Genomic DNA, 13,307 nt, shown 5'->3' with positions numbered 1-13,307 from the left:
TGGTTGAGTTTAAATTTCATGAAAATAAGACCGAAACTGCCCGGCAAAATGGCCACTCCTTGTAAGCAAATACTGTAAAAGTATGTAATACCAATCATGGACCCTCGAGAGGTCACAATTTTTATCTGATTTACATGAAACTTGAAATATATGTTTATATCCCAAAGATCTTTATTCCTTTTGATAGTGTTGTATGTCGGACTGTAACATCCTGGGTTATGGCCCCTGATTGTGCGAAAAATCGCTTTTTTTTAGCTTGTTCTCTGTCCACTTTTGCAAAGTGTAGGGATATCTTGCATGGCAACTGCTTGTTGTACATACATTCAAAAATGAACTAGTCTTGCGTCCAATGCACAACATCACGATTAAGAACTACGACGTATTAAAAGGATTTTACAGACCTTTGATGCAATTTTCTATGGAGACAAAAGATGGTGTGAATAATACCTCAGTAGTAGCATGTCAAAACAAGACTGAAATGGAACAGGGTTTAATGTCCCACCAACACAATACTTTGGTAATTTTTATACGCACACATTTATATGTGGGCGTATATTGTTGTCTCCTCCGTCAGTCGGTCGGTCTGTCCGTCTATCCGATTGACTTTAAATTTATACACAGTGTTTAAGGTCATGAGACGAAGAAACCTATTGATTTTCAGTGATTTCCGATAATTACTTCCAGAGTTACGGGCCTTGATCACTTTAAAAAATCTTGTGGACGTTCTACAGGCTATATTTATACACAGTGTTTAAGGTCATGAAATGAAGAAGTCTATTCATTTTCAGTGATTTTCGATAATTACTGCCAGAGTTATGGCCCTTGATCACTTTGAAATATCCAATTGACTTTAGATTTATACAGTATTTAAGGTCATGAGATGAAGTAGTCTATTGATTTTCAACGATTTCCAATAATTACAGCCAGAGTTATAGCCCTTGATCACTTTAAGATATCTTGTGGACATTCTAGAGGCAAAAGTTAATATCCGATTGACTTCAGATTTAACACAGTGTTTAAGGTCGTGAGATAAAGAAGCCCAGTGATTTTCAATGATTTCCAATAATTACTACCAGAGTTATGACCCTTAATCACTTTGAAAAATCTTGTGGACGCTCTAGAGGCTAAAGTTAATATCCGATTGAAATTTATACACAGTGTTTAAGGTTGTGAGACAAAGACGTCTATTGATTTTCAATGATTTCAGATAATTACTGCTAGAGTTATGGCCCCCGATCACTTTGAAATATCTTGTGAACACTCTAGAGGCTAAAGTTAATATCCGATTGACTTTAAATTTATACACAATGTTTAAGGTCGTGAGACGAAGAAGCCCAGATTTTCAATGATTTCCTATAATTACTACCAGAGTTATGGCCCTTGATCACTTTAAAAAATCTTGTGGATGCTCTAGAGACCAAAGTTATCAATAGAGTTTAAGGTCTTGAGACGAACAAGTATATTGATTTTCATTGAATTTTCATAATTTGAACAGCTGAATCCATGATATTAAATGTTGTGTATACTAAACATTAGCATGGGGCAGAACTAAAAGCCAAACAATTTCTAATGATTTTCGGATAATTATTTAAAGATACATTATGGGAGATTCGATAACGAGTTAGCAGTTCTCTTTACAATAGTTAAAAACTAGATAATGTATAGGCAATTTGCTGAAAATTTCATTCAAATTGATCCACTATTAACCGAGAACTAAGCGATTGAAATTTCCGCCTGGCCTCAATCGTCATTACTAAAGTCAGTACGATAAACAGCATAGTCTCGATTATCCATTTAATCGTTAAATCGTGAAGTAAATCGGCTCATAATCCACTAAAGATCATAGGCTAGCGATGCCATCTAGAGTTGATTATGGTCTGGATAGGTTAATTATTGTCTAATAAATAATTTAGATAACATTTAAGGCTTAAATAGACAGATTTAGCTCTTCCATAATGAATGTTTAATGAGTTGTTACTCTTAATCAGATTTTAGTGTATAGTAAAAATATGCGACAACGCTTGTTGACTGCTCGGATGACTTAGCTGCTGTGGGCGTATGTTTCGTTGCCTGTCAACCTATCTTTTGACTAATATATGGTAATTTTTACTTGTGCCATGCGAAGTAGGTGATTTTTGCCTGAACAGCAGCATTTCCACTTACACTTCTTTGGTTTCCAATTCTCATGGGTTCTTTTCAGTGGACACACCTTCGGTTTTATTCTCATCCGAACAATTAGGCTCACTTTCCTTACCAGACTTGCAGGTACCATACTATCAAAAACCATTCTAGTGATGAATTGGTCAATGTAAGTAAGGGACAGCGTCAATGCTGATTTACCTAAATGCTTGGCAGACTAAAGCCTGAGGCCTCAATATCAAGTGGGGCTCCAACCGAGCTGTATAATATTTTTGACCCTGTCATAGTAGGATCTTGGCTCGTTAATCTGGAGGTCCCGTGTACGATGCCTGTGTTTGCTAAGATGTTCAGTGGTGCAGGACAGGCGGCCTGGCAAAGGACAATGTATAGTCCTATGGATGGGACAAAAAACTGAGGTCTTGTGTGCACATGGGTGTCAACGTAAGAGATCTCTTGGCAATATAAGAGGAAGCTATTGGGCCAAATTTCCCTCATTTCACACTGTATGGTATATGCCCATCTTTATTAGCCAAGTCGGGGGATTGGGCGGTGCTATAACTTTGAAAGTATTTGATATTATGAAACCAAAATTATATAAGGAGCCTGAAAGTAATAGTAAAATATCTCCAGAGATGCCCCATTAAATCATATTGACCTTTAAATGTGATGTTAATACATTGAGTAGTAAATTTCCAATAAATTAAATAATGAAAGTCTACATTCAACCACTATGAACCCATTATGTGACACTTAGTAGTAAATTTGTTATAAGCAAAATTACCTGTCTCATGCATGACACCCAGTAACTTAATGGAATGATGGTATGCACTTGAATTAAAAAAGTTGAAGCTGCTGATTATTTAGATGTGACTAAAATCCGAGGTCCTGTGTATACAAGCACATTAAAGATCTATTGGCAGATGGAAATTGAAATAAGAGTAAACTGCAGCACTGCTGTAAAGGCAAAATTCTGACTCAGTGTATAAGGGGCTGACTCATTAGCCAGATCCTGGGTTCAATCTCAGTGTTAGTCATGAAAGTTAATCAGGATTTACTAGCCTAGTTTCCCCCTTGTCATTGGCACAGGGCAGTGGCCCTGGCAAGGAACATTGTCTAGTTTGGGTGGGAATAAAAACTAATGTAAAGGTTGGTGTGAACATAAATGAGCCCTTGGCAGTTGAAATTCGGTGAAGCTTAGGTGAAAAGACCTGTGTCCAGTGCCGGACTGGGCCCACCTGTTCATTAAAAAAAGTGGGCCTAAGCCTATAAAAGGTTTTTGTTTTTGACACTGAAGAGAATTCTCAAATTCATCTTATGAACGTGCTCTTAGGTCATTCTGTTATCTAATTGTATCAGGAAATAAAAAATTTGCCTTCTTCTGCTTTGGTCTGAAATGCTTTGAAAATGGGTTTGCGGCTGTCAATTTTCAAAATTTTCATGGGGGAAGATCCCAGACCCCCCTTGGGCGCTCGTGACGCGCCGAAGGCGCGTACTTGTGTGAGCCTTGGTCAATGACCTGACAGGTGGGCCTTCGACCCACCAGTCCGGCACTGTCGATGTCTGGGCAAAATCTTCGATTTGCTCTCAAAAAGAAAAAAACCAAATGCAGAGCCGTGAGTTAAGGGAGGCAAGTTGCTTACTCAATATCACCCAGTCCTTGACATTGCAAACATGACTTATTGGTCAATTTAAATCAAAATTGATATTGTTATCTTACCGGAAAAGGATGGACTTCTGATATCCAATATATCAATCTGATTAAAACACAGATCCTATTTCGTTTTTTATTGTTCAAATTTCATTTTACTTGTCTTTACTACACATGGATCTGGAAGAATTGTTATATACCGGTAACCAGCGTTCTGGATGATGTGAGGGATTAGTCAATGTAACGGCGAGTTTTTGGCGTGAGGTGCACGGAACTGTGAGTCAGATTCTCATGTAGTAGAGGCCATCAAAAGTACAAAAAAAAAAAGAAACAAAATATACATCTAAGACAAAACAAAATTTTAAAATTGGCACACGAATAGCGCGCCAGAATGCTTTCGAGCACCATTTGTAATGAAGCAACTCGATGAACGTGGCTAAACATACCCCACAGAATACTACAGGTGTTCACTGGAATAACCAGAAGCCAAAGACTGAGATTCAATTTGGACTCTTTGCGTATTTTGCCAACATAGCTGATTAGAAATTAGAGTAAAAACAGAAACGTTTGAATATAAATCAATTTATATACATTCATAATACATTATTATATGCAAAGGGGCCCATTTGTGTCCATTTTTAGGTGCAAAACAATGGCGATTTAGCTCCTTTAAGTATCTTCAATTGAAACAAATGAAATGAAATGGGGTTTAACGTCCTACTGTTCTGCTCCTATACTGGGCTAATGAAGACGGGCATACGCCATACAGTGCTATGAGGGAAATTTTGCCCGGGCAGCGGCACTATCGCCTACTCTTATATCGAATTCCAACTGCCAGGGGATCTTTTACGTGCATTCCAATATATACATGGGACCTCGTTTTTTTTTGTCTCATCCGAAGGACTAGACAGCTGTGCTTGTCAGGCCCTCCGTCCTGCATCACTGACATGGGGGGAACCACGCCAGAAAATCTGAATGAACTTTCTCGGCCAATGCAGGGATCGAACACCCGTCCTCCAGGCTAGCGAGCCAGCGTCTTACCCACTTAGCCACGTGATCCCCCTTCAATTGAAACAGTTTACCACAAAGCATATTTATAACAACATGACACAAACATTGGGTGACAATGCTCCTTCTAATAGTAATAGATCAAGTTGATGCTGTTCTTGACACGATAATTCAGGACAGGCGAGTAACTGTTGGGCCCATTTTTCATGTACGCGTTCTCGATAGCGAAAAAGTATGTCTAGTGCAAATGTAATGGACCATTTCCATGCAACCAGCGAAAACGCGCATATGTAAAACGGGCTTAAGACAGTTAGCTACTGTACATGCCATCATAGTTATGGTTACTTAACAGCTTCTCAGGGACTATCGGAGAGATCCACCTGCGTTCTTGGCCAAAGACAGAAAGTCAAAGAATGCAATGGAAACATGATAGATTATGTATGTAGATGAATTGCGCAGGTTGTGTGATCGAATCAAATAACCTGCCGATGTGTCTGGCTGCTCCAAGACAATGCTCCAGTTCAGACCGCCCAAGTAGATCCTCTCTCACCCAGCATATTCTCCAGATCTAGCCTCCTCGGACTTCTTCCTCTTCCAACAACTTAAATCTTCCCGCAGATTTAGGACGTATGATCATGAGGTCATCTCTGCTGTGGAGGAGTTTTAAACTGGGTTTCTGGAGAAACGGCGGAGCAAGTGCATTGATCTCAAGGGGGATTACTTTTACAAAAAATAAGTATAGCAATTTTCATATAGATGCATCTTAGTTAGGGAGGTCGAAAACTAGTATATGACATTCAAGACTCCACAATTTTAATGTTTCGTTTTATGGGACTTTTGACGGGCTATAGGTCTCTGTGCGTAATTCAAAGACTCACGATGCATAATTAAAAAGTTAACATACTTGTCGTCTTTTTGAATTCGATCCGACCTGTCATTATTTAATCACGACATGATGAAGACATTTATCACCAACGAAAGCCAATTATTGACTTTAAAATAGTTGAACACATTTCTTTAGTAGGTAAAATCCTGTTAAATATAAAACTTATCTTATCTTATAATAGCCACTTATACACTATAATTATACTGTACTTCAACGGTTAAGTGAATGTCTATAAAACTAAGTAGTAAGTGTAAATTTAACTTAATCCAAATAACACTGTTTCAGTTCCCATGATCAATCAAAATGCAAGGTCTTACTCCATGACCTTCAGAGATCTCCCTTCGTTATTTTTTTGATTTGAATGCACAGTTGCATTGGGCATATTTAATTTAAGATTTTATGCAAATTGAGACAAATATGCCAAGCTATAATGTTGATGTATAAATAATTTTCAGATTTTCAATTTCTGAATTTTGTTTTTGGTTATTTTCTAGGAGTTGAACGAGATTTTAGAGCCCACGTTCTCTCCCGCCCTTCAAAGATTAAATCGAATGAACTTGAACGTCCACAGGACTGAATCATTCCCAGATCCAGCTCTAAGCCTGCAACACTTGTCTAGTTGTCTCTGGTGTCATGTTATGGATTTTTATAACTTTGCAACCTACAATATTCTGAAAGTTGAATCTCGAAAGGGAATATCAGTCCACTTATTATGGTTCCGTTCAGGATTAACAAGGATATGATGAATTGAAAATTTGTCAACATTCTGCAGACGATATATTTATAAACTTCGCAAACATCTTTGATGGACCTCTGTTTAATCCTGTTTCATCTACGGTTTTCTTAATTAATTTGAGTACATTTTAGCATGGATTAACCCATGGAAAATTATATGTTGCCCGAAAAATGCAATTGATGGCAAGTGGCTTTAAAGGACTAGGTTTACATAATCACTTTTAATTCAAAGTGTACATCGTAGACAAGTCGATATTGTTTTAGACAATGTGACGATGTATCTAAGCATTGTGTCTGAAAGAATCTACTGTGGACCTAGGTGGAATTTTCTGTGTACTTCATACAACTATCTGGAGAATAAAAGGCGTTCTGAATTATCATATTACTAGACAAACAAATTCTAGTTTTTCTCCTGAACAACAAGGGAAATAGAGAGAAACTATTTTCAAGGCGGAGTATCACAGGGTGCACATGATAATGCCAATATCATTGCTGTCCTTGGTCAACTCGTATCATGTGATAACTTCCACTTATTTTGATTGGTTACTCGCTCTTGTCTCGAGGGACAAGAACTTGGTAGATGTGAAAGAAACTTGACTTTGGTATCTTTACAAACATTCGCTAGTGATGAGAAGAAGATGTGTTTGTACTGCTGTCATTATTACAGAATTTGGCATGAATTAAAGCGCGTCGCCGCATTTCCGGAACAAATGCAAGAAACATAAAAAAAACGAAATACCATGAGACGATAACAGAAAAAACAACCTTTGATTTGTCTTCCCGAAAGAGAATTTAACTAAATGAAAATCACATTATTGCCCAGGTTCTGTAGATCAGGATATCTTTTGCAGTTTTCCCCCTTAAAAGACCAAGCTTGCAACTTTCTAATTGGATTTTTAAAAAGATGTTAAGTCAATGCCGCCAGCTAATAAAGATGAAAATGTATGAGATACGTAAGCTTTCCAGAAAACCTGCACATGGTAGATCTAAATGGTTGCTGTAATTTTGAATTTAAACATTAACAACGGAATTATCGTGTACGTAATATATTCTACAGTACGTAAAGGCTTTGGGGAAAGTGGGTTCTTAATCCTTTGTAACTGCCGTTATAATTGATAAATAAAAGCAAACCATATTCTGTAGGCTGCGTCTGTGTTATAGTGGAAATACGTCAAATATATCATACCTTTTTTTAGTTTTAGCTCAATACAACCGGAAAAATGAAGACGTACATACGTCATACACTGTAAAATCAGCGTCAACTACTTTTTCTATATATTTGATTATACCGGTTGATATACAGAGCTGTCACTGACAGAACTCAGTTGTGATAGATAGTGAGTTAGAGTACAATGGAGTTTAAAAATCAGAATAAAATAAATACCGAAATTTTAATTAATTAGATCATGGACCATTCTTAGTGTCATATTATAGGACTAAGACTAGTAATTATTTAGTGCGAGTTATAAATAGACAATTTTTCCCTTAATTTTTTTCTCCCCTCTTCCTGCATTTTTGGGTTGACTTTTTGGTCTAGAATTGGAGAAAAGGGATCAAATTTGCAATTTCATAGCAGTTTTGGGTAATACTGATGATATTACAGCGGAGGGATAGGGGGTGTAAAGTGTCTTTCTGCAGAGCAATCATTGTGTCGGAAGTGAGATTTTCACCCCTGTCAACTTCAAATCCGTGTAGCAAAAAATCTAAACGGTCAACCCCCTACAAAATTATGATGAGGAGATTGCCAAATGTTGTCCCCATTGTGCCTATAAAGATTGGAACCAACGGAATGTTGAGCAAAAAGCTACAGCCTGTGATGTTACAGTCATTTAACATTGAAGTCAATGGGCAAATAATTGCTAGTCTGAGTCCTGATGTTTCTCTACATAGAACAGGAAGACGCTCCTATAATATGTGAAGTAACCCGCACGCCAAATACTATATTATTGCAACTAATGTAAACTTCACATGGCCATTATTTAATGTAGAATTATCGATTTGAACGAAATATTGGACTAGATATTTTTAAATAGTATTTGTGGTTGTGTATGGTTTTTGATCTGGCATAATGAGGCTTTACAGTGTAAAAAGGTGTAGGCGTCAAAACAATGAGCAAATGTTGCGCAAGAACTAATGCAGTTAATTGGTGATGATGAGCTAGGATGTGTTACTTACTTTCCCGATTGGCTATTTTATTAAACAATGTCATAAGGCCAGCACATGTTATCAATTTGGTGGTGACATATTTCTCATCATACTTTAACGTCGATTTTTAAAGGGGCTCACTGTGCAAAGCGTACTATGCCTATTTTTTGTCTCCCGTTTTTTTGTCCGAGATAGGTAATCACCGCAAAATTGTTATATCTTTAGGTCTCTCAGTGTTCGTTAAAAAGCTTGTTCGTGAATTTACAAATCCATGATGAATGGTCGACGAGTTCATATCGGACTTTAACCTTGATATCTGCCGGGCTCTAATGTCACCTTTGTTGAATTGTTGAAAACGACAATTTTCTTGCAAATAATCGGTTGTGTGCGCTGGCCTTAAACATATAGCTGTTGTTTAAGAATCACGAGTTTATGACTAGACGGATATTTATAAGTAGCTGGTTCTATGATAACAACATGTATTAAAGAAATCTTCCAACAACAACTATTGTAGTAGTAGTAGTAGATATTATTAATTAAGGATGTGAAAGCAAGCAGTAGTTTCCGTTACCCCCGTCAATTTACACAAGTTATGTAAGCTGTGTGTCATTATACCATTGATATACAATTGTACTGCTTCACCTCTGAAACTTCCCGTCCTATATATAATACAGGTTAAAATACTAATTCAAAGTAATTCATAATATGCAACCATTCTCCTACTTTCATAATAACTTGATTTTGCTGACCGGTGAAAAGCGTCGGGAACATGGTCGAAATTTTTGCACATGAAATCTTCGGTGTCACGTAACTGAAATGAAAGGTCAGAAATTTAAAAAATAATAATAGGCTGGGAATTGTTTAACAACCGCTGTCAAATTGTATGTAGTGTATTAAGTGGGAAATATGGCGACCACCGAGAATTCTTTTCTACAAGTTAGACTGCTGAACATGTCTACAATCCTGTTGAAATTTGTTGTTTTGTGGTATTTTTGTTATTTAGGCTTGGGTTAATTGTGTGTGTGTGTGTATGTGTTGTAGGTGGGGGGGGGTGTTTACATTCTACTAGACACTATAATTCCTACTAAAACGTAAGGCCATCCAATAACAATGAACCCAGGCTGTTTATGTTAGGTTCCCACTATCACGTTTTGTGCTTGGATTGAAATCGTCGTTTTAATCGTGGAGTAATAGTTAATAGTGATCCTATCAGGTCTTACGCGTTGATCAAATCGAAACGTATCCGAACGTATCTGCACGTACCAGATCATGGACTCAATAGGGACTACGTATACCCTATCGTAAGGCATCGCACGGCAGTGGGAACCTAGCATTATCTGCCAGTGGGCTGATATTTCGTTTCCTGGCAGTCTATTTTTGTCTTTCATTGTATTAATTGCAGACTCATTGTGTCGTCACTTCTTTTAAGAGGATATAACTATTCGTTCCTGATTTTTCAAGAAAACATGTTCGGTTCCGTCTAGAACAATCCCATAATCTCCAGACAGCTTTCGTCAAGTTGGAGTCATGCGCTTGAAAGTGAACGGCCGAGATCTAAATATCGCCTCAGTTAAAGGACAATATTGGTGCCAGCCATTATCACATATGTGATAGAGCTGGTTAAACACATTTCAAATCTAATTTTAACACAGAGATCATTGCTACGATAGCTGAGTAATACAGGTTTTCTGAATCGGAAGTGACCAAAGCCAAAGGAAAACACGAGTCATCTCTCTATAACTGACTGATGTGACGAGTTATAACGGATATACGGGCGAATTTCTGCTCACTTATAATTCCTTCGAAGACCAAAAGTTGTTGTGTGAGATTGTGAGAGGATATCTGAAAATTCATAAAAGAATTGACTGCCACTAGATAAGTGAACACGAAAGAAAAATAGAAAAAGTCCGTGCATTACCATGTTTTTATAAGGTATAGAATGAATATAAACAAGGGAATGTACAGACTATTTCTATTTTTCTCGTGTTCTCTTATCTAATGACATACATTTACTTTATTGAATTGTCAGATATACTCTTACAGTCCCATATAACAACAGTGTTTTGGTTTCGAAGGAATTATTAGTGAGCAGAAATTCGGCCGTGTATCTGTTATCACTCTTCACATCAGTCAGTTATATAGAGAGATGACTCGTGTTTTCCTTTGGCGTTCGTCACTTCCGATTCAGGAAACCTGTAATACTCAGCTATCGTAGCAATGATCTTTGTGTTAAATTATATTTGGGATGTGTTTAACCAGCTCTATCACATATGTGATAATGACTGGCACCAATATTGTCCTTTAATGCCTTGAGAATGTCCCAAAGAAAGCTCCTACCCAAGTTTCACCTTGTTTCGCTTAAAAACGACCGGGAATGAACTGTCCACAAGAAAAGAGAAGAGAACCCGGGCGAAGCTTTTATTGTAAAAGACTAATTTTAACATTGATTAAAAGTTCGTGTTATAAAAATGAAGCACAATATATTGATGTTAACCAGGTAAATAAGAAATGATCGCAATTTACTTTAACAAGCCAACACTAATGGAACATCGGCGCAAAAAGCCACTAGCAGTAACACCAACCTAGTGGTTTTAATTGACCTATTGAAGTTATGTATCTTAGAAACTTGATCTGGCATAGTTTAATTGTCTTCACACCCTTCTTGATACAAAAATAATTCACCGGAAGTATATATCATTACCAAAAGAACATAGATTAGTCCACCTATAGTTAATTATACAAACTAGCAAGTTATTTTAGAATCCAGAATCTTGACGTGGAAAGCTACTAGCTGTGGTTTAAATACATTTAGTTATTGAAACTCGATCTAACATATTATATTAATTGACATCACACCCTTCTTAATACCAACACATTCATCGGAAGAATATATCATTAACAAACGACATGAAATGAAATGTTTTTAACGGCCTACTGAGATAATGAAGACGGGAATACGATATACAGTGTGCTATGGGAAGTTTTGTCTACTCTTATTTCGAATTCCATCTGTTGCGGGACTTCGTTTTTTCATACCACTGTCATTGCCAGGCCCTCCATCCTGCACCACTGACAAGGGGAAACGCTCCGGAAAATCTCGAGGAAATTTCTCGTCCAACACTTGGAGAGAACCCAAGGCCGCCTGGTTGAGCCAGCGTCTCACTCACTGAGTCACATTAACAAAAGAACATGCATGTTTTCCCACATCACTAATTATATAAACTTGTCAGTTTTTGTAGAATTCTTAACATGCGCCATTTTAGTGATAAATAAATGAATAGATCGCAGAATCCACTAACTATAAAGGAGATAGAGTTGGGATAGGCTGCCAGTATCACTGGAGGTGACGGAGGAAGTCGGACTGCCCTCTCAGACGCTCTGGCTGGAGAAATTGCCGTCTGATTCGTGATCAGAGGCATAGGTATCATGAGGTAGTAGGGTGAAGATCTGGGTGAATCTGGAGCCCGCCTCCAGCCTGTCCGGACATGGATGCGCGGAGTTAATGATCCACGGGGGTGTGATGCAGACTTGGCTGATAATGCAGCCCTGGCTGATGATGCAGCCCTGGTTTGTTTGGCTGTTTCCTGGTAAGCCGTTTCTTCCCTTTCTTGCTATCAAGATTCTTGGATGGGTAGGGGCATCGTGGAACTAGAACTAGTAGAACTCTAGCTGAACGGGTCAACGGGTCTGGTCTGGAGATGTTCACTGTCTTGGATGTCTCAGTTTAGTGTAAAAAATATTCCACTGGCTCTTTTAGCTTGTGATGTCCCAATATACCAAATTAATTTGGAAAATCCCAATTACTGCAGTATACCACCTTTCAATATATATAGAAACGTTGTGTAAAAAATATTCTGTCCTGGCGAACAGCCGACAGCAGTGTCCAAAACAAATCGCTTGATGTTATATGGATATAATATGGCTGTGCTGAATCCAGTGATGTGCCCCTCGTTCCGCTAGAATTCCTCCTCCTCTTCTCGAGTAGATCTGTTGATGGTACATTTATTTACCTATAATAATCTTCTGTGAGCCACCATGCTGTGATTTTTATGGGCTATAAAGAATTTTTGTAAATCTATCTACTTGAAAGTTTTACAAGTTATCATCATAAATGTCTGTCTGTATTTGTAAATGAGTTAATAGAATAACTATATGTTGAGTTTATTACTCCTGTCAATTATAGGGGGTCTAATTAAGATATGTTTTACATTTATATATCATAAACAGATAAACTCCAAGACTCCAAGATCATTAACTCTTATTACGCCACAAGCATTCAAACTTAACAAATACGATTCAGTTCAAATATAAGAGTTGGGTTTAAAGTTTAACGACTTGTCGAAGCTTGACCGAGGTCGTTTTAAGACATTTTAATATGGCTTTAAAGGGGGATATTTTGCCCCTTCAACACCTTTTCTGCGCTCTATTTTCGAATATAACCAAAATAATGTTATCAAAAACTAGTTGATAAGAAGAGTTAATGCCCATTATCCTGGAAGATTTTTTGTTGTTAAGGTCGGATATTATTATGTCAATATTAAATTTCACCCCAATCTGTAAGTCGCCCGAGCCACCACACTCCTTCCAAGAAACCACACAAAACAACCTGGATCTAAGCTTGTACGGTGTCAGATTTGAGTAATTGATATTTTTCGTCTTTTATCTGGAAAGATCGTTAGTCGCATTCCAAATGAACCCATGGAGGATTTTTCCAATTGATGGATAGAAATACGAATCTATATAATA

This window comes from Patella vulgata, chromosome 1 (genome assembly GCF_932274485.2).
Source record: "Patella vulgata chromosome 1, xgPatVulg1.2, whole genome shotgun sequence".
Lineage (NCBI taxonomy): Eukaryota > Metazoa > Mollusca > Gastropoda > Patellidae > Patella > Patella vulgata.
This window is presented reverse-complemented; position numbering follows the sequence as displayed.